Below are 23,220 nucleotides of genomic sequence, written 5' to 3'. Positions count from 1 at the left end.
TTTTTTTTTTCTTTTTTTTTTTACAATTATTATTATCCAACACTCTATCTGCATTTGCTTTTGTTTTCTTTCCTTGTTGTAAAAAAAATTATATAAAAATCATGCACGGGGCGGGCACATCTAAAGGGCTAGAGCGCCATCTGGTGGTCACTTCACAGGAGGACGAGCACCTCCATTTAAAAGACTTGAGATTTTGTTTAAAAAAAAAAAAGTTATGTTCAGTACAGCGTATATTTTCTCGCGGGTTAGTGTTGCGGTCCGTTCAAGAAAAATAAAAAATAAAATAAAATGAGTGTTTTAGTCCACGAGAAATTTAGCTGCGTGGACACAACAGCCGATTTATTGCTCTTCTTGTGAGCGTTCAAGAAATGATTGATTGAGTAACATTTGATGCTTTTCTTATTTTTGTATGAAAATTTATTTGTTAGGCAGGAATTCCTACATAAATATTATTGAGTCATATTCGTGTTATTTTTCAAGTAATACATTTGTTGTGTATTTGACTATATACGGGCCCACATTTCCTTCCTATCTATTGTTTCCGTGGGCCTGAATAGGGGACGGACCGGGGAGGAGCTTGGGAGAGCGGGAGAGGAGAAGAAATGGCGTCAAGAGTCAAGACAACAAAACTATCTTCTAAACAACTCAACTGTAACCCGCCTTTAACCCACAGCCCTCCAAGTTGGTGAGAGACCAAAATATTAAGGTTACAGTTTTTTTTACGCTTGACAAAAACTATCATGCATCTGTCATTTTCCCTAAAACTTTTAGCGTAAGAGTTGGGCAAAGGTAAACAAAAAATAGAAATAATGATAGGGACAAGCGGTAGGAAATGGATGGATTTAAATTAATCGTATAGGATTTTTTTTTTAATTTAAGTCGAATACACATGTGTCAAACTCAAGGCCCAGGGTCCAGATTTGACCCAGGAAATGAAAGTGCCTTGGTTTTTATGTACATAGTTCAATAAAGTAAAAAAATAAATACATAAAATGTGACAGCTGAAACAGGAAGTACTTTATTTCAAAAGTAAATACATTTGAAGTTGGAAAAAATATTTTTGTATAATTCAACTGGCTGGCAAACACCTGGACATGATATTAAAGTACTTATCAATCAATCAATGTTTATTTATATAGCCCTAAATCAAAGGTATGCACAAGCCTCAACAACATCCTCCGCTCAGATCCCACATCAGGGTAAGGAAAAACTCAACCCAATGGGCTACAATGAGAAACCTTGGAGGGGACCACAGATGTGGGGGACCCCCCCAGTCCATGGTGGATCCAACATAATAGTGTGAGAGTCCAGTCCATAGTGGATCTAACATAATAGTGTGAGAGTCCAGTCCATAGTGGATCTAACATAATAGTATGAGAGTCCAGTCCATAGTGGATCTAACATAATAGTGTGAGAGTCCAGTCCAGAGTGGATCTAACATAATAGTGTGAGAGTCCAGTCCATAGTGGATCTAAAATAAGAGTGTGAGAATCCAGTCCATAGTGGATCTAACATAATAGTGTGAGAGTCCAGTCCATGGTGGATCTAATATAATAGTGTGAGAGTCCAGTCCATAGTAGACCTAACATAATCGTGTGTGAGTCCAGTCCATGGTGGATCTAACATGATAGTGTGAGAGTCTAGTCCATAGTGGATCTAACATAATAGTGTGAGAGTCCAGTCCATAGTGCATCTAACATAATAGTGTGAGAGTCTAGTCCATAGTGGATCGAACATAATAGTGTGAGAGTCCAGTCCATAGTGGATCTAACATGATAGTGTAAGAGTCCAGTCCATAGTAGACCTAACATAATAGTGTGAGAGTCCAGTCCATGGTGGATCTAACATGATAGTGTGAGAGTCTAGTCCATAGTGGATCGAACATAATAGTGTGAGAGTCCAGTCCATAGTGCATCTAACATAATAGTGTGAAAGTCTAGTCCACAGTGGATCCAACATACAGTAATAGTGTGAGAGTCCAGTCCATAGTGCATCTAACAATAGTGTGAGAGTCCAGTCTATAGTGGATCTAACAAAGTAGTGTGAGAGTCCAGTCCATAGTGGATCTAAGATAATAGTGTGAGAGTCCAGTCCATAGTGGATCTAACATAATAGTGTGAGAGTCCAGTCCATAGTGGATCTAACATAATAGTGTGAGAGTACAGTCCATAGTGGATCTAACATAATAATGTGAGAGTCCAGTCCATTGTGGATCTAACATGATAGTGTAAGAGTCTAGTCCATACTGGATCTAACATAATAGTGTAAGAGTCCAGTCCATAGTGGATCTAACATAATAGTGAGAGTCCAGTCCCTAGTGGATCTAACATAATAGTGAGAGTCCAGTCCATAGTGGATCTAACATAATAGTGTGAGAGTCCATTCCATAGTGGATCTAACATAATAGTGTGAGAGTCCAGTCCATAGTGGATCTAACATAATAGTGTGAGAGTCCATTCCATAGTGGATCTAACATAATAGTGAGAGTCAAGACCATAGTGGATCTAACATAATAGTGAGAGTCCAGTCCATAGTGGGGCCAGCAGGAGATCATCTTGAGTGGAGAGAGGTCAGCACCGCAGAGAGGTCCTCAACTGATGCACAGATGATTGGTCCACCCTGGGTCCTGACTTTGAACAGCTAGCGAATCATCTGTGGTCATCCAATCTGTGGAAAGTGGGGCAAGTGCAAAAACAGTGAGGTTAGAGTAGAGGTTTCCAAAGTGCAGCGCACAGCACATTTTTTAACGGTTCGCGGCAAATTTAAAAAATACTATTTAAACAAAATATATATAAATAAAAAATTAATTAAAAAATTAAGAAGTAGTATAAAAGAGCATACGGATTGAAAGTAACAAAAAAACTTGCAATTATAACAAAGTGTCTTCTTTAAAACTGTCATTGCTCAAAACATAATAATGAATCAAAATCAATGTTGCTCAGAATTATTAATCCATTGAAGGCTCCAATTTATTCACATCAAATATTCCATTTTAAAAGATTTATTTTTGCCATTAAAAAAAGTTTGCAATGAAGAAAAGGGCATAAAACAAACAAAAACAACGTAAAAAAATAATAAGCGTTGAAAGTAATTAGTAGTTATTTTTAACACTTTTATGAGTGGTTCCCCTTTAGATCCTTGAGATATTTAGTGGGATATATATTTTTTTAATAAACAATTCTTGCTCTAGAAACGATAAAGAACAAAAATCAACGTTGTTGTGAATTATTGACCTATTTAGGACTCCGATTACTTCACATCAAATATTCCACTTTGAACATGGTTTCGGGGGAAATGTTTATATTTTGTGTTTTTGTCCTAAAAAACATGGTTTTCTTAAACAACACACATAAAAACATACTTTATCGATCTCAAGTTGATTTGAGGAATGGAGAAAAAAATATATATATGTGCTTTGTTATTAACATTTTTATGACTGAGACCATTCCGGATCCCCAGCACCAAACTTGAGGGGAGCCCGAAAGGTAGAAAATAATCTATATATTGTATTGCTTTTGAAAATGAAAAATATCAAAATGGCCCCCGCTTGCTTTGGACACCCCTGGGTTACAGTATTAGTTTTTATTTTTAAATCTGCAAAGAGGGAGAAACATATAGTGACATTTTTGTGGATTGCAGGAGTTTAATTGTGGTTAATTTGCTTTATTTCTCATGCCTCCAATTTTAACCATATATATATATATATATATATATATATATATATATATATATAATATATGTGTGTGTATATAATATAACTAATATTGATACTGTTGTAGATAATATTCATTTTTGTTTCACTACTTTTGGTTTGTTCTGTGTTCTGTGTGTTCCAACTATCGTGGGATCACACTCCTCAGCCTTCCCGGTAAGGTTTATTCAGGTGTACTGGAGAGGAGGCTACGCCGGATAGTCGAACCTCGAATTCAGGAGGAACAGTGTGGTTTTCGTCCTGGTCGTGGAACTGTGGACCAGCTCTATACTCTCGGCAGGGTTCTTGAGGGTGCATGGGAGTTTGCCCAACCAGTCTACATGTGCTTTGTGGACTTGGAGAAGGCATTCGACCGTGTCCCTCGGGAAGTCCTGTGGGGAGTGCTCAGAGGGTATGGGGTATCGGACTGTCTTATTGTGGCGGTCCGCTCCCTGTACGATCAGTGCCAGAGCTTGGTCCGCATTGCCGGCAGTAAGTCGAACACATTTCCAGTGAGGGTTGGACTCCGCCAAGGCTGTCCTTTGTCACCCATTCTGTTCATAACTTTTATGGACAGAATTTCTAGGCGCAGTCAAGGCGTTGAGGGGTTCCGGTTTGGTGGCTGCAGGATTAGGTCTCTGCTTTTTGCAGATGATGTGGTCCTGATGGCTTCATCTGACCGGGATCTTCAGCTCTCGCTGGATCGGTTCGCAGCCGAGGGTGAAGCGACCGGAATGAGAATCAGCACCTCCAAGTCCGAGTCCATGGTTCTCGCTCGGAAAAGGGTGGAGTGCCATCTCCGGGTTGGGGAGGAGACCCTGCCCCAAGTGGAGGAGTTCAAGTACCTAGGAGTCTTGTTCACGAGTGAGGGAAGAGTGGATGGTGAGATCGACAGGCGGATCGGTGCGGCGTCTTCAGTAATGCGGACGTTGTACCGGTCCGTTGTGGTGAAGAAGGAGCTGAGCCGGAAGGCAAAGCTCTCAATTTACCGGTCGATCTACGTTCCCATCCTCACCTATGGTCATGAGCTTTGGGTCATGACCGAAAGGATAAGATCACGGGTACAAGCGGCCCAAATGAGTTTCCTCCGCCGTGTGGCGGGTCTCTCCCTTAGAGATAGGGTGAGAAGCTCTGTCATCCAGGAGGAACTCAAAGTAAAGCCGCTGCTCCTCCACATGGAGAGGAGCCAGATGAGGTGGTTCGGGCATCTGGTCAGGATGCCACCCGAACGCCTCCCTAGGGAGGTGTTTAGGGCACGTCCAACCGGTAGGAGGCCACGGGGAAGACCCAGGACACGTTGGGAAGACTATGTCTCCTGGCTGGCCTGGGAACGCCTCGGGATCCCCCGGGAAGAGCTAGACGAAGTGGCTGGGGAGAGGGAAGTCTGGGTTTCCCTGCTTAGGCTGTTGCCCCCGCGACCCGACCTCTGATAAGCGGAAGATGATGGAAATAGCGTTCATGTCTAAGATCTAGGACTTCCAATTATGGCCAAAATAATAATTAAGATTATTATTATCAATATTGAAAACATGATTGATGATTTTTAGGTAAAGCAATATTGGGGTGTGAAAGTAATACCATCATCTCATTTGTAATGTTTAATAAAAAATAGACCATAGATTAACTTTATCCATATATTTACAGACAATTATTAGGTGTTTTTTTTTAATTCTTTAATAACATCAACTTGTCAGCTTTTTGTCATTAGATGATGCCTTTATCTGTATTTTTACATTTTGGTAGAGTCGTTTTTTTTTTTTTTTTTTTTATTCAAATTTTTTTAAGTGATGTACATCCATATGTACATGTAGATGCTGTATCGGGACAGTTCTATTAAGAGTTTAAGCACAAATATGTCATATAGTAATAAACTATACACAATAAAACATTAACAATAATGATGTGTCACATGAATGATTTTGAAGTGACATGAAAAAAACACAAGTAACATTTTGATATCAAAATAAAACCCAGAGCAGTTTGACTAATGAAGATGAAGTCCAATAATCAAGCTTTGTTCTTCTCCAATGCCTCTCAAGTGTTTCAGTCCAATAGGTTGACCAACCCCCGCAAAAAACTAATCTTCACAGTTTGCGTTCAGTTTGCGACTAAACATTTGAGCCAGTATTGATGTTATTTAAACTGATGCAGTTTGCAATTAAATAAAGGATGAGTTAGCATCCCAGTAAACAAAGTAAAGATATTATTAAGTCGTGACAACGTTCACGACACATCGCCTGCTGCAAAACATCAAATAGTTTTCTTCTTTCTCTTTTTATGTGGGACAAGTGTCTCCAATATTGTCCACACCTGTCTCCATCTAAACACAGCGGTGCGCTCTCTAAAGGCCTACTGAAATGAGATTTTCTTTTTCAAACGGGGATAGCAGGTCCATTCTATGTGTCATACTTGAAAATTTTGCTATATTGCCATATTTTTGCTGAAAGGATTTAGTAGAAAACATCGACGATAAAGTTTGCAACTTTTGGTGCTGATAAAAAAGCCTTGCCTGTACCGGAAGTAGCAGACGATGTGCGCGTGACGTCACGGGTTGTGGAGCTCGTCACATCTGAACATTGTTTACAATCATGGCCACCAGCAGCGAGAGCGATTCGGACCGAGAAAGCGACGATTTTCCTATTAATTTGAGCGAGGATGAAAGATTTGTGTATGAAGAAAGTGAGAGTGAAGGACTAGAAAAGAAAAAAAAAGACTATACAGTGGGAGCAATCTAGATGTTATTAGACAAATTTACTAGGATAAATCTGGAAAATCCCTTATCTGCTTATTGTGTTACTAGTTATTAGTGAGATTATATGGTCGTACCTGTACGTCCTTAGGGATGGCGTGGCGCAGTTGGGAGAGTGGCCGTGCGCAACCCGAGGGTCCCTGGTTCAATCCCCACCTAGTACCAACCTCGTCACGTCCGTTGTGTCCTGAGCAAGACACTTGACCCTTGCTCCTAATGGGTGCTGGTTAGCGCCTTGCATGGCAGCTCCCTCCATCAGTGTGTGAATGTGTGTGTGAATAGGTGTATGTGGAAGTAGTGTCAAAGCGTTTGAGTACCTTGAAGGTAGAAAAGTGCGATACAACCCATTTACCGTTTATAACTTGAAGGTCGGCCCCGCACCTTTCTTTAGCACTAGTCGACGGGTGGTGGCGATGCCCATCTCTGCCCTTCGCAAGGGACCCTCTTCGAAACACGATCTTTCGAAATGATCGCTGCATAATACACTGTACATTGTGTGTGTGGTCCAATCCAACCGTGTTCGCTTGACCGCTATGTTCCATAGTAAAGTTTCACTGTCATCTTTCGAGAATGTAAACAATGAATACCGGCTGTGTTTGGGTTGCTAAAGGCGGCCGCAATACACCGCTTCCCACCTACAGCTTTCTTTTTTGACGTCTCCATTATTCATTGAACAAATTGCAAAAGATTCAGCAACACAGATGTCCAGAATACTGTGTAATTATGCGATGAAAACCGCCGACTTATAGCTGGTAACGGTGCTGGAACAAAATGTCCTCTACAATGCGTGATGTCACGTGCACGCGTCATCATACCGCAACGTTTAAGTTGGATATTTCGGCGCGAAATTTGAAATTGCAATTTAGCAAACTAACCCGGCTGTATTGACATGTGTTGCAATGTTAATATTTCATCATTGATTTATAAACTATCAGACTGCATGGTCGCTAGTAGTGGCTTTCAGTAGGCCTTTAACTTAAACACGCCAAGATGCGAGGGAAAATGACGTTAAACAAAGCGCTTGGCTTCGTTTACTCTGAGGGGAAACCTCCGCAGCAAAGTCGCTGTCGTTGGTCTGCCATGATTATCAAGCAAAACACCGCTAGTGTGAATGTGCCTGACTTACTGTGGCCGAAAATGCATTAACAAATGACAATTAAAAAATTAAACGGTATTACTAACTGTCGCACATTATCATTATACCGTTTACTGTTACATCTCTAGTCCATTAACAAGTAAAAAGTCAAGGGTGGTCACGGCACGTTCTTGCCGCAAATGTTGGTCAAATTTTTGGGGCATTACGGCAAATGACGAGGGCGGTCGCAAGTGAAATTCGAGCGCTGATCTATTTCACTAAGGAAAACACTTAAGTGACTCACAGATTTTTGAGTTCTCACTACGCCAGCACTTGGACTTTTTTTTTTTTTTTTTTTCTCCAGACATTTGCACCTATAGCAGCCGAAAGTGAACCGAGCGGCGTCCCCGTGACAGCAGCAGCTTTTAAACGCGTCACGGGTTATAAATAAGCTGCAAATGCATTTATCTCCCATCACCAAAGTAGAAAAGGGGAGTCTTGACAAGCGGATGTGGGGGGAAATAGAAAATGGGATCCAAACCTTTTGAAATATACATCACTTTTTCACAGGAGAACACAGCAGGGAACCCTGCAAGTCAACTTTGTTCACCTCAGCCTTGACTGGATTGTTCCATAGAGCAAAGGATGGACAACTTTTGTCCCATCTGGGTCCATTTTTAGTTGGTATAAAATCCTCAATTACTTGCTCAAACAACTGTTCATTGTTACTCTGGATGCCTTCTAAATGGACGCACCATAAAAATAAATTGTTTTAAATATTTGCAGCAGTCAGCAATAGGAAAAAAATATGCAAACAATATGGTGTATAAAGATAGCATGTATTCATGCTTTCCCCTTTAAAGTACCTTATTTTATATCTGACACCAGGATCAAAAAAGTGCACAAAATAAATGTATTTATTTATTTATTTTTTAAAGAATTTAGGCGGTGGCTCGGTTGGTAGAGTGGCCGTGCCAGCAACTTGAGGGTTGCAGGTTCGATTCCCGCTTCCGCCATCCTAGTCACTGCCGTTGTGTCCTTGGGCAAGACACTTTACCCACCTGCTCCCAGTGCCACCCACACTGGTTTAAATGTAACTTAGATATTGGGTTTCACTATGTAAAGCGCTTTGAGTCACTAGAGAAAAGCGCTATATAAATATAATTCACTTCACTTCACTTCACATTAGTACAACAGAAAAGCTGAGAAAATAGCCTTTCACTTTTAAAATAAACATTTTCAATGTGCTCTGAAAGTGGGAGGTTTCTCAATAAAATGTCTCCTGATGTTATATTTTCATACTGAAAAAAAATCTGTGCAATTTACTGTAAAACGCTCACTGTTTTTTGTACAGTAGCATTTTTGTGACTGAGCTGCCATTTTCTTACCATCAAATCTACAGTTGTTTTGACAGTGCATTACTGTAAACGGAAAAACAGTACCACTGGGTTTTTTTTGTTTTTGTTGGTTTTTTTACTGTAAAGTTCCGGCCACTGACTTTTTAAGTTTTTGCAGAAGAGTCAATAGTCGTTTTCACAGTGCATTACAGTAAATGGAAGAGCAGTACCACTGTTGTATTTACGGTCTAATTCTGGCCACTGAGCTGCCAGATTGTTACCATAAAATCGACTGTTCATTGTTTTTTACAGTGCATTACTGTAGTGCAAATGGAACAGTTATACCACTGTCATTTTTATGGCAAAGTTCTGGCAACTAGCTTTTCAGTTTTTACCGGGAGAACTAATGTTATTTTCACAGTACTGTACATTACAGTGAATGAAAAAAAAGATACCACTGTTAAACGTTTGGTAAAATTCTGGCCACTGAGCTGCCATTTTTTAAATGTAAAATCCACTGTCTTTTTTTTTTTTTTTATATAAAGGACTACTTCAAATTAATGACTTACTGTAAGTAAGTCAAATTCAAATAAGGCAACAAGATAAGTATCCTACGCTTCTATTTTGTAAAGTAAACTGAACAGTCGATATGGCCATCTACATCAACTATATGTTTTGCCTGAGAAGCTAGACAGGACAAAAACAAAAATGTATTTATCTATTTATTATTTTTTTAAAGAATTTAGGCGGTGGCTCTTTGTTGTTAAGGCGGCCGCCTTAACAAAGTGCTGCGGGAAACCCTGACTGTAAATGTAAAAAAGAAACCACTGTTAAATTTATGGAAAAAAATCTGGCCACCGACCTGCTATTTTTTTATTGTAAAATTGAATGTCTTTTTTTTTTTTGGTCCATTACTGTAAATGGAAAAAAACTATCACTGTTATATTTATTGTAAAAATTCTGGCCACTGAGCTGACAATTGTTTTACTGTAAAATCTACTGTCATTTTATTTTCTATAGTACATTACTTTAAATGGAAAAAACGATACCGAAGTTATATTTAAGGTAAAATTCTGGCCACTGAGCTGCCTTTTTTCGCTGTAAAATCTACTGTAAACTTTTTTTTTACAGTACATTACTGTAAATGGGAAAAAACAATTCCACTAGTATATTTATGGAAAAAATCTGGCCAGTGACCTGCTATTTCTTTTACTGTAAAATCTAATGTCTTTTTTTTTTAATGATACATTACTGTAAATGGAAAAACGAAACCACTGTTAAAACTTATGGAAAAATTCTGGCCACTAACGTGCTATTTTTTTTTACCGTAAAATCTAATGTCTTTTTTTGTTGTATAACTGTAAATGTAAAAAACAATACCACTGTTATATTTATTGAAAAATTCTGGCCACTGAGCTGTTTTTTGTTTTTTTAACAATACATTACTGTAAATGTAAAAAACGAAGCCACTGTTAAATTTATGAAAAAATTCTGGCCACTGTTTTACGATTTCTTTACTGTAAAATCTAATGTCTTTTTTTTTTTTTACGGTACATTACTTTAAATGGAAAACAACAATACCACTGTTGTATTTATGGTAAAATTGTGACCACTAAGCTGCCATTTTTTTTACTGGAAAATCAACTGTTCTTTTTTTTTTTTTTTTTCAACAGTACATTACTTTAAATGGAGAAAAGCAATACCACTGTTGTATTTATGGTACAACTGTGACCACTAAGCTGCCATTTTTTTACTGGAAAATCTATTGTCTTTTTTCTTTTTCTTTTTTCAACAGTACATTACTGTCTTTGGGGGAAAAAACGATACCACTGTTAATGGTAAAATTCGGGCAACTGAGCTGCCAGTTTTTTTTTACTGTAAAATCTACTGTCATTGTTTTTATAGTGAATTACAATACAATTAAAAAAATGTACTGTAATTTTTACAGTAAAATTATTTAGTTTTTTTGTTGGTACAATTACAGTACATACGCTGTTTGGCTATATTTAAAGTGATTTAGAGGTACAATTGATTGTCTACCATTAGCTGCATTGCCAGCCACCTAGAACGAGACCATTTTTACATGTCAGAAAGCGAAAAAAACAAAAACCTTTTGTCTTCTTGGCTCTCATCATTTTAAACAATGGGCAAAATTACCCCTAAAAAAAGTGTGATGCAATGGGAATTAAATATTTATTTGTATATTGTTTATTTTTCTTTTTGTTAGCGCCATCAAACCGCTGCTTATTTAAGTTAGCATTAAATAAATAATAATTTACAATTTAAAGCAGAGAAGAGAAAAAAAAAATTTAAGTTTTGAACAAATGAACGCCACACCCCAAAGTAACGTCTTCTCACAGAGCCAAAACAAGCAACAGGTGGTAGCACTTTGTCGTAGACCACAGTGTCATTGGTCAACATATTTGCCCTCAACCGACGTGGCAGCTGTAAAGCTGACTTTTTGGGTGGAATTCAAAGAAAAATGTCAGAATATTGACTTGAGTTTGCTCAAAATCGGGTAAACATTTCTCGTGAGCAGTTTATGGATTTCTATCGGTTTGACACATAACACAATCTATATATATAATTGTGAAAGCTTTTTAAAACACAAGTTAAAAATCAATCAAACCAGTGATTTTTTACCAAGTACCAACATTAAAATACAGTAGCAAAGTAAGCCTAAGTATTCATCAAAAACATGGCAGATGTTTAATTTAACAGGTATATTTCATATGGCCACTTTAACATTACACACAGTTTGAACAGTGACACTGTGTTTGAATATAGGGAACTAAAACGCTGCACCTAAATAATGACTCAAATCTTTGGCGTACCATAGTTTGAAGCAGTGTTTTTTAACGTTTTTTGAGCCAAGGCACATTTTTGCGTCGAAAAAATCCGGATGCACACCACCAGCAGAAATCATTAAAAAACTAAACTCAGTTGACAGTAAAAAGTTGTCACAATTGTTGGAAATGACTTTAAACCATAAGAAAGCATGCATCAATGTAGCTCTTGCCTCAAAGTAAGTGTACTGTCACCACATGGCGTAGTGGGTAGAGCGGCCGTGCCAGAAACCTGAGGGTTGCAGGTTTGCTTCCCACCTATTGACATCCAAACAAATCGCTGCCGTTTTGTCCTTGGGCAGGACACTTCACCCTTTGCCCCCGGTGCCGCTCACACTGGTGAATGAATGATGAATGAATGATTGGTGGTGGTCGGAGGGGCCGTAGGCGCAAACTGGCAGCCACGTTTCCGTCAGTCTACCCCAGGGCAGCTGTGGCTACTGATGTAGCTTACCACCACCAGGTGTGAATGAATGATGGGTTCCCACTTCTCTGTGAGCGCTTTGAGTATCTAACAATAGAAAAGCGTGATATAAATCTAATCCATTATTATTATTATTATTATACGCCGTGACTTATTTGGAGTTTTTTGCTGTTTTCCTGTGTAGTGTTTTAGTTCTTGTCTTGTGCTCCAATTTTGGTGTTTTTTCTCTTTTTGTGGTAATTTCCTGTAGCAGTATCATGTCTTCCTTTGAGCAAATTTTCCCACATCTACTTTGTTTTAGCAATCAAGAATATTTCCGTTGTTTTTATCCTTCTTTGTGGGGACATAGTTGATTGTTAGTAAGTCTTTGCTGTCGTCCAGCATTCTGTTTTTGTCTACTTTGTAGCCAGTTCAGTTTTAGTTTTATTCTGCATAGCCTTCCCTAAGCTTTGATGCCTTTTCTTAGGGGGACTCACCTATTGTTTATTTTCTTTACCTTCACCCTGCCTCCCGCTGTTTCTGACATCTACAAAGCAACTAACTACTGGCTGCCACCTACTGATATGGAAGAGTATTACACGGTTACTCTGCCAAGCTCTAGACAGCACAGAAACTCAACAACGGCACGTTATTTTCGGATTATAATTACTGGTTTGCAAAAAATATTTTTAACCCAAATAGGTAAAATACATGATCTCCAACGGCACACCAGACTGTATCTCACGGTACACTAGTGTGCCGTGGCACAGTGGTTGAAAAACACTGGTTTAAAGAATCACTGCTATAAACAGATTTATTTTTTTGAAACGGATTATAGCCTGGCTGTTTCACCCAGTACTCTCTGCAGTTGAGTAACAAAGACGAATAAAGAGAGTAAATGTGTTAGAGTGTACTCCAAGTTGCTTCCGAGAGTGAGTTTGTGTGTGACACGCGTCTTGACTGTGCGTGACGTGACGTGGCGTGTCAAGCATGATCTGTTGCCACTCGCCGGGGGAGCGCGGTTAAAAGACTCGACAAAGACAACGCGCTTTAATCACATTGGAGAACTTTCATGAAAATTTCACATCAAGATGCCGGCGACGTCTGCCCTCCATTATTAATCGCTGTTGTCACCGCACCGAGGATCAGGGCCGTCATGACACACACTTTTCTTTTCAAATGGCACACACACTTTAAAGTTAAGTACAGCTGCGCAATCTAAACAATCCAATATTAAAGATGTTTGTGTCTTTAAAAAGGTAAGCAAAAGGACGTTATAATTTTAATTTGGATCAACTCGTACATTTCCCAACTGTAAATTATGGAGGTTAATTTGTGTCTCTATTACGAATTTTTTATTTTTTTTTTACATTGAATTTATGTAACAACATTTTTTGCGTTTGAATTTTGCACACTGATTTTGTTTTTGCAATTTTTACACTGAAATTAAAAACTGAATTTTTATACACTGAATTATTAAACATTGATTTTTTATACACTGAATTTTCAAACAATTTTTATACACTGAATCTGTAAATATTTTTTTCCTGAATTCTTTTTCATTGAATTTTTAAAACACCACATTTTTAAACAATGAATTTTAAAACACTAAATATGTAAACACTGATTTTTTTTCCACTGAATTTTAAAATACTGAATTCTTATATTGAACTAAAAAAAAAAAAAATATTTTACACTGAATTTTAAACTCCAAATTTTAAAACACTGAATTTTTTATCAATTAATTTTTATACACTTAATTTGTAAACAATAAATATTTTTTCAACACCAAATTTTAAAACACGAAATGTTTAAACAATTAATTTTTAACCACTGTATTTCTAAATACACGCAATTATTTTTCAATAAAATTTTCAGCATAATTTGATGTAAGAAAAAAAATACAGTTCACAAAATTCAAACGCAAAAAAATTCATTAGGTGTGAAAAAATGTTTTTACGTAATAAAGACACATGTTTTAAAAACAGAATTTTTTAACAATGAATTTTTTATACACGAAATTTGTTATCAAATATGTTTTTCAACCCCAAATTTTAAAACGCGAAATGTTTAAACAATTCATTTTTATCCAAAGTATTTTTAAACACACACAATCTTTTTTCAATGAAATTGTCAGCATAATTTAATGTGAAAATAAATGCAGTTCACAAAATTCAAACGCAAAAAAATTCATTAGGTGTGAAAAAATGTTTTTACGTAATAAAGACCCTCATTTTTTTAAAACACTGAATTTTTTAACAATTATTTTTTCATACACTTAATTTGTAAACAATAAATATTTTTTCAATCCCAAATTCTAAAACGCGAAATGTTTCAACAATAAATTTCTATCCACTGTATTTCTAAACATACGCAATTTTTTTTCAATGAAATGTTCAGCATAATTAGATGTAAAAGAAAATGCAGTTCACAAAATTCAAACGCAAAAAAATTAATTAGGTGTAAAAATAAATGTTTTTACGTAATAAAGACACAACTTTTTTTAAAACACTGAAATTTTTAACAATTAATTTTTATACACTTAATTTGTACACAATAAATATTTTTTCAACCCTAAATTTTAAAACGTGAAATGTTTAAACAATTCATTTTTATCCACTGTAGTTTCAAACACACGCAATTTTTTCCCAATAAAATTGTCAGCATAATTTGATGTAAAAAAAAAAATGCAGTTCACAAAATTCAAACGCAAAAAAATTCATTAGCTTTAAAAAAATGTTTTTCCTAATAAAGACACAATTTTTAAAAAACTGAATTTCTTAACAATTAATTTTTATACACTTGTAAACAATAAATATTTTTTCAACCCCAAATTTTATAAAGCGAAATGTTTAAACAATTTTTATCCACTGAATTTTTAAACACACGCAATTTTTTTCAACAAAATTGTCAGCATAATTTGATGTAAAAAAAAAAAAAAGCAATTCACAAAACTCAAACGCAAAAAAATTCATTAGTTTAAAAAAATGTGTTTACGTAATAAAGACACAACATTTTTAAAACACTGAATTTTTTAACAATTAATTTTTATACACTTAATTTGTAAACAAATATTTTTTCAACCCCAAATTTTAAAACATGAAATGTTTAAACAAATAATTTTTATCCACTGTATTTTTAAACACACGATTTTTTTTTTCAACAAAATTGTCAGCATAATTTGATGTAAAAAAAAATGCAGTTCACAAAATTCAAACGTAAAAAAATTAATTAGGTGTAAAAATGTTTTTAAATCATAAAGACACAATTTTTTTTAAAAGATTGAATTTTTTAACAATTAATTTATACACACTGTATTTGTAAAAAGTACATATTTTTTCAACCCCAAATTTTAAAACGTGAAATGTTTAAACAAATAATTTTTATCCACTGTATTTTTAAACACACGCTATTTTTTTTCCAATAAAACTGTCAGCATAATTTGATGTAAAAAAAATACAGTTCACAAAATTCAAACACAAAAAAATTAATTAGGTTTAAAAAAATGTTTTTAAGTCATAAAGACACAATTTTTTAAAAATTAATTTATACACACTGTATTTGTAAAAAATAAATATTTTTTCAACCCCAAATTTTAAAACGTGAAATGTTTAAACAAATAATTTTTATCCACTGTATTTTTAAACACACGCTATTTTTTTTTTCAATAAAATTGTCAGCATAATTTGATGTAAAAAAAATGCAGTTTACAAAATTCAAACGCAAAAAAATTAATTAGGTGTAAAAAAATGTTTTTAAGTCATAAAGACACAATTTTTTAACAATTAATTTATACACACCTTATTTGTAAAAAATAAATATTCTTTCAACACCAAATTTTAAAACGCAAAATGTTTAAACAATTAATTTTTATCCACTGAATTTTTAAACACCAGCAACTTTTGTTTGAATGAAATTGTCAGCATAATTTGATGTAAAAAAAAAAAATGCAGTTCAAAAAATTCAAATGCAAAAAAATTCATTAGGCGTAAAACAAAATATTTTTACGCAATAAAAACACAAATTAACCTTCATAGTAAAAACACTTTTTGAATATACTGGCAGAACTATTGCATATTCAACAAATAGATACAGAATATGAGTTATCATATAATAATACTTGTTTAAATTCAGGATAAATATACCATCTATGTATTTTGAAAACGCCATCTACTTACATTGGCTCATATTTGGACTTTTCTCGACTTCTTTGCCCAATTTGTTCCAAAATGTATTCCGCATAACATGCTGAAAGTTGTCAGTGTTGTGCAGCATTACAGGTGTTTAAAGATGTCCTATTTTGCTCATATTTGTGTGTTCTTTTTCGTACCATAATTTTTATGTTATCTTGCTAACAAGCAAACACACACAGGGCAATACAATGAATAGCCTGATTCCAAATTTAAAAAAAATAGTTAAAAAAAAATAAATAAATTGAAACAACCAAATAAAGCATTTATTAAAAATAAGTAAATAAAATCGAAAGCCAGCTTGGTTGTGATGGTCTAAACAAGGGGTGTCAAACTGGGTTTCATTGAGAGTCACATCAGTTAGGTTTACCCTCAAGGGGCCTCTTTTAACAATGAGTAATCTATGAATATACATTTAAGTTTATATATACATATATATATAATACATTAACAATATATTTTTTTACATAAGCTGCTAAAAAATGTATATATATTTTACTTTATACACTGGCAAGTCAGTCACCAGAATTTTACAGTAAAAGCAGTTTGTTTTTTACGGCATATAAAAAATTGATTAAATAGAATGGAATGAAAAAACAATACCACTGTTTTAGCGGTAAAATTCCAGCCACAGAACTGCTAGTTTTTTGTTGTTTTTTTACTGTAAAATCTTGTTTTAATGTGTTTTTTTTTTTTTTTTAATGTTTTAGTGTCTTAATGTATATAGAAAAAAACAGTACCAACAACGATTTTACAGTAAAAAAAAACTCAGTTGGTGGAATGAATCCGTAAAATCTATTGTCAATTTTACGGTCTACAATTTGATTGCTAATTAGTTTTAAAATCATAAGTCAAGCAGATATTTAAGCACAGTATTTATCCTTAATTTAAAAAAAATATATTTTCATAGTAAATGATAATATAGTATTTTAATGTTGATAATATTGAATTTTAAAAGATATGCAATTGTATGCTGTACATTTTTTTAAATGTCAAAAGGGAAAAAACAAATATATTTAGTAAGAAAAGATTCAGCATTTTTTCACGCATATTATTTCCAGGCTTTCGCGGGCCACGTCAAATATTGTGGCGGGCCAGATTTAGCCCCCAGGCCTTGGGTTTTAGAACAGTGGTCTAAATTGCAAAAACAATGCAATACATTATTATTAACATACACATTGTGTGTATCAGCAGACTCAGACTTAATTATATTTATGACTTATTGTACATTTATCTATCTAGCTTTAGCTTGTAAAGTGATTAAGACCTGCGGAGTTCTTACAGGTGACAAGATAGTCAAGAGAGAAAATTAAATCTGTATTCCATGAGGAAAGCGAGCGTCTTTTGACATATTTGTAGTCTCATCAGTGACATTTACCTGCTGCCTGGGCGGGAAGTGTATCAAAGTGTCACTTTTGTCACGTTGCATTACGACACCGCCCTCTTACCCACACACACACTACTCTGATGACATCATTGTCTGCTGACACGGCAGGTTACAGCCAACTATTTACGTAAAACAATACACCTTGACAGGCACCTCCATGCTAACTCGCTAAGCGTCTTGTCCTCCTCGCCTCTTTCAAGATGCTCTCCTCCTTCAACTCTCAGTATCTTATCAGACGGAGTAGCAAGCCAGACGAGGGACACCCGACAGCGTCCACGCCAAAATAAAAGCACGGAGAGAAATGAAGACAGGCTGGCCTACATTGCAAACTAGTGAGAATCCGTGCTTGTTTTGGCATAATATGCGTGTACTTATAACATGTGGTGCTGTTCCACGCCAGTCCTGTAGTTGGTGCTAGTGTGTATCACATTGACAAACAAAACAAGATGATATTTCATGGTTGCAAAGTGTCAACAAACTCCTCAAATAGCACTTTATTCCACCTGGACTTGGTCCAGAATCACAAAAGTCTGAATGCAATAATTTCTTATTATCATGGTTCTGAATTGGTACATCTCTTCAATGTCCTCGACTGAAATATTTAGGCTACAGGACTTTACTGATACATATTTTTTATAGGGATGCACCGAAATGAAAATTTGTGGCCGAAGCCGAAGAAAATTTAAACGCTTGGCCGAATACCGAATAATGAATGCAGTTTTTCACAATGTTTTTAATATTGCATAAATAGCCTAGAATAAATATTTAGACATGTTTTTCAAATAAAGTAATTTTTTTATTGAATATTGACATTTTTTTTATATTCCAGTAGCCTTTGCTTTTCAAAAAAAGCACAAAGTTTTTCATTTATATTAGGCCTTCAAACAAAACACACATTCCAAAAAAAAAAATAAAGTGCATTAAAGTGTATAAACCCACAACAAATGAATTATTGTCCTTTTGGCAAGAGTCTGCTTAGCCACAGTAGATATGCTGATAATGTAAACAGAAGGCTCAAGTAAATCTCAATTAAGTGTGTGCTTGTAACCTCATACACTTAAACAAGTAGCCTACACAACAGGCTAATAATGTAAACAGAAGGCTCAAGTAAATCTCAATAAGTGTGTGCTTGTAACCTCATACACTTATACAGGTACACAACATATCCCAACGTCACCGCGTCAAAAAATTGCGTCACGCGCCACTATTCGGCCTTGTTTTTAACTCATTCCACCGAAGGCCGAATGTGGCTTTTTTTGCCATATTCGGCCGAATATATTCGGTTACCGATTAATTCTGTGCATCCCTAATTTTTAATTCATATTTTGCAATCAGATTTATGTACAGGACAGTCGATTTGATCTGGCATTCATATGGGATATGACTCTTTCAGTAGGAAAGGATTCATGTGGCCCCAATCCTAGGTATATGTCGCTTAAGAATTAAATAAATAAATGGGTTGTACTTGTATAGCGCTGTTCTACCTTCAAGGTACTCAAAGCGCTTTGACACTACTTCCACATTTACCCATTCACACACACATTCACACACTGATGGAGGGAGCTGCCAATCAAGGCGCTAACCAGCACCCATCAGGAGCAAGGGTGAAGTGTCTTGCTCAGGACACAACGGACGTGACAAGGTTGATACTAGGTGGGGATTGAACCAGGGACCCTCGGGTTGCGCACGGCCACTATCCCACTGCGCCACGCCGTCCCTATGTATGCTCCTTCTCTTACATGAAATTGGAGAAAATCTAATTGCTGACAAATATGCACAGAATATGAACCCTGACCAGCAGGAGCACTGGGATGCTAGCACCATGGAAAATAAGTAACTCCAAATAAAGTACGTATGTGTCACAGAAATCTAATTTCTTTGTGTTAACATTGTGACAATAGTCACAGCTGGACTGTTGTCTTGTTTTTTTCCTGCTGAAATCAGTTACACTGCTAACAGACTGACGCAAATATGCAAACAAAACACTGGCAAAAACATACAGTTGAGGTTATTTCAGTTGGGAAACATTTCAGTAAAAGTCCAATCAAGTGAGGGTTCTATTGGAAATAAACAACAGGAAGGTCATGATATTGAGGCAGGAATGTGATTGTGATTTCCCTATTTGTGAAGAGGTGTTAGTGCTATTTTTATGAGATGCATCAGTTGATTAGAGGGAGTTTAATTATTTCGCAATGTAGTCTGCTGAAAATGATAGAAATCGTCACTCTACATCAGGCATGCCCACACTTTTTCTGCAGGCGAACTACTTTTCAATTGACCGAGTCGAAGGAATCTACCTCATTCATATCTATAATTTATATTTAATTGTTTATGAAAGAGACGTTTTTGTTAACACGTTAAAGGTGTTTAATGATAACACAAGCATGTTTAACACATATAGATTTATTTTCTTTCATGAAGACAAGAATATAAGTTGGTGTATGACCTGATTCTGATGACTTGCATTGTTTGGAATCAGACAGTAGTGCTGATAACGTCCACATTTTCGAATGGAGGAGAAAAAAGTCCTCCTCTCTGTCCAATACCACATGAAAGTGGTTAGTTTTTGGCGTCTTATTTGTCCAGCTTCCATACTCCTTTTTATACATTTTGCAAGAACTACATTGACGGCCAACTCCGTAGCTTGCTAACTTGTGCATACTAACTTTCTGAGATTCTTATTTTGTTAGCGCAGGCAGGATGAAGCAGGTCTTTTATTTTGAAGACAGCACCTGTGCAGTCTGTCTTTAGGGTTTGGACAGCAGGTACGGGCGAGAGTGTTGAAATAAAAAGTGTTTCTCGCCCTCGTCTCGGTCATGTTTTCTTAATAATGATCTGGCAGCAGCCAGCGTCATCTCAGAAGCCGTGCCGTGATTGTCAATCAAGTGACGAAAGTGACGTCGTAGTAAATATTGATGATCACAAATTTGTAGGTTTATTTTTTTAATGCTTGGTTTGCGATCGACTGACACACCCTCCACGATCGACTGGTAGCTCGCGATCGACGTAATGGGCATCTCTGCTCTACATTGTAACTGACGCTTTGGTTATAGTCAAATCTGACACAAAACACATGTTAAGATATTCAACACTCTACTGCCATCTGGTGGCTAAAGTGGATAGTATATCCCCCCGCCCCCAATTTGTCATGTTTCATGTGTCGGGTAAACCGCGACAAATGAATGCCCTTCCCACTGTATAAACAAACACTCACGATTCAATTCTATTGAGATTCTTGGGGTGACGATTTGATTCAGGATCGATTGTAGATTCAACACGTCTCTCGATTTAAACCAATTCTCACATTATATTTGTATAAATGATCATAAAATCTTTTCACAACAGGTTATATGTTACAAAAGCTCCTCTTGACAGAATATGCACAGCCAGTAAGTTTTAAAAAATCCTTTCGTAAAATGGTTTAGTCAATTTATACTTTGCGTTTAGGATGTGAATCTATTTCAGAATTATTTATATATACATATTATTTTATATCTTTATAGTTATATTATTTTATATCTTCATAGTTATAATAAATCGTACATTTTAGCCATAACATAAAATACAATATCCTCTTTATAAACCAAACGACAAATACTGTACATTTCTTGTCCTGTTTATTCCCATCAGCAAATAGTAAATGTAGCAATAGGGCAGAGTATATGTAATATTGTGGTTATTTTTGTTTGTTTTTTAACTTTTTAACAAATTTCCCAGTTTATTTGATTGAACCATACACATTTGGGACTTTTACAAGTATCTGTATTTGTATGAAAATACATTTTTTGCTGAGTGTATCACAATATCATGTTAGATCCCAGGGTTTCCCACACATTCATTTATTTGTGGCGGTCCTCTCCAAGGTTTCTCATAGTCAGTCCTTGATGTCCCACTGGGGTGAGTTTTTCCTTGCCCTTATGTAGGCCCTACCGAGGATGTCGTTGTGGTTTGTGCAGCCCTTTGAGACATTTGTGATTTAGGGCTATATAAATAAAGATTGATTGATCGATTGATGATTTTAAAATGGAATTATATGAACAAAAAATGGCCCAAAATATTACTGTAGTTGTCATGTTCATCTAAAATATATTTTTGTGATTATACTTAAAATATTATATTATGCCTATCATTCACAATCCTTATGCAAGACAAGAACACATGTTTGTTTACACATTCTAAACAGTAAATAAATGTGACCAAAAGTCTGCATACAATGGAGCCAGTAAGAGCCGGTCTATTCTGCCTATAAGGCCTTTAAAAAAACATCTTAACACCTACATTAATGTTTTATATACATGATGTAAGTATGTACGTAATTCCACATTTAAAATACCATTTAATATTTACGTATTTTGTTGATTTATCAGGAATACGCGGCGTATTGATTTAAAAAAATGCATCATGACATTCGCTTTTTTTAAATAACAGAACTAATTATTACTCACTGCAGACTTAATGAGAGCCAACAAACATAATAAAACACCACCTACTGTACAAGGTCTGCTGTCATTAAGATGCCGACTGCTGGAATCTTGTTATATTCCATTTGAGATGAACAATGACTCATAATCCTCGCGGAAAAAAAGAAGGGTGGAACCAAGCCTCTTTTTGCGTTGTTTTATTCCTGGTCTAAATTGGCTGTCAAAGTGTATCAAATTGTCGGATTACATCCTAATCCATCTACGATCCCGGTGGGAGGCATGATTTATGATCTGCAATAAACTTCCACGAGCAAGGAAGCGAGAAAGCAGCTGACCAGTTGAAGTCATCAACACACGCTAGTCTGTCTGTGTAAGCGCTTATAATAACAATATCACTAATACTTAGTTGATATTCAAGTCACGACATGTAAATGAAGTAATGTTGTTGTTTTTGGATGTTTTTTATTGGGTTTTATGGGCGTAATAGTGGACCTCCCATCAGCTCTAAAGTTGTATTTACAAGTAAGAATGCATTTAAAAAATAATACATCCATCGTCATAGGGCTGGGCAATATGGCCTTTTATTAATATCTCGATATTTTTAGTTCATGTCACGATACACGATATATATCTCAATATTTTGCCTTAGCCTTGAATAAAAACACTTGATGCATATAATCACAGCAGTATGATGATTATATTGTTCATACCTTTTTTATAATATGCTTATTTTAAACTTTCATGCAGCGAGAGAAATCCCAACTAAATAAATTTACCAAAGCCGTATTTATTAAACAGTTATTAAGCAGTGGCACAAACATTCTTGTCATTTCCAAAACAGAAAGTGCAAGATTGTCAGAGACATTTTAAAACAAGCTATTAGGGCACTTTTGTGCATGATGTCACTAAGATGACATATCAAAACAACACTAAATTAAAGTGCACTTTTTGTACAGAACGCCTCTACAATAGTTTAAAACAAATAAAATGCACTTTTGTGCATGATGTCACACAAGGTATTTCAATAAGTGTCAAATAGAAATGAGCTGCATAATAGGAAATTAAATAGTGTATGTCTTTCAGTATGTGGTAGGTTATCTCCTTTCGTTGTTGACCATTTT

The 23,220-nt window shown here is 35.7% G+C and overlaps 1 long non-coding RNA gene across 2 annotated transcripts in view; it reads left to right on the top strand.

Moving 5' to 3' along the window:
- The first annotated feature begins 547 nt into the window (after positions 1-547).
- Positions 548-23,220, top strand: part of LOC133539117 (uncharacterized) — a 43,069-nt gene continuing 20,396 nt past the window's right edge. Inside the window, exon 1 of one of the 2 annotated variants that reach the window (XR_009803190.1) lies at positions 548-685. This is a non-coding gene — a long non-coding RNA (uncharacterized LOC133539117). The remainder of the gene's footprint in view (positions 686-23,220) is intronic. The other variant, XR_009803189.1, reaches the window with a different exon arrangement.

The sequence above is a fragment of the Nerophis ophidion genome, linkage group LG20, assembly GCF_033978795.1.
Source record: "Nerophis ophidion isolate RoL-2023_Sa linkage group LG20, RoL_Noph_v1.0, whole genome shotgun sequence".
Lineage (NCBI taxonomy): Eukaryota > Metazoa > Chordata > Actinopteri > Syngnathiformes > Syngnathidae > Nerophis > Nerophis ophidion.
This window is presented reverse-complemented; position numbering and strand designations above follow the sequence as displayed.